The following is a 395-nucleotide window of genomic DNA, read 5'->3' on the forward strand; positions in this document are numbered from 1 at the left end:
AGGCCCCGCGTCAGCGCCCGCCTCCCCCGGGCCGGCGAACCGAACGTGCTTCTTCCGCTCGGCGCCGGCCATGGCTCCTCGCGCAGCGGCGCCGGCACCGACGGCCGCTCCGGCCCGCGGGGGAACCCGGAACCGCTAGCCCCGCCCCCTCGCGGCGCGGCGCGGCGCGGGCGGGGGAAGACTACAACTCCCGGCGTGCTCTGCGGCGCGGGACTTCCCCCTCCCCGCCCCCAGCGCCCTGGGCTRCGCTGCCAAGGGAGGGCGGGGAGGTGGCTACGGCGCGTGCGCGCGGGAGGCCCCGCCCCGCCGCCTTCGTCGCCGTGGAGACGGGCCGCGGCCTCGTGCAGAAAATGGCGGCGCGCGCGGCGCTTCGGGCGAGCGCGGCCGTTAGCTTC

Source organism: Rhea americana, unplaced genomic scaffold, assembly GCF_003343005.1.
Source record: "Rhea americana isolate MKP2758 unplaced genomic scaffold, rheAme1 scaffold_243, whole genome shotgun sequence".
NCBI lineage: Eukaryota > Metazoa > Chordata > Aves > Rheiformes > Rheidae > Rhea > Rhea americana.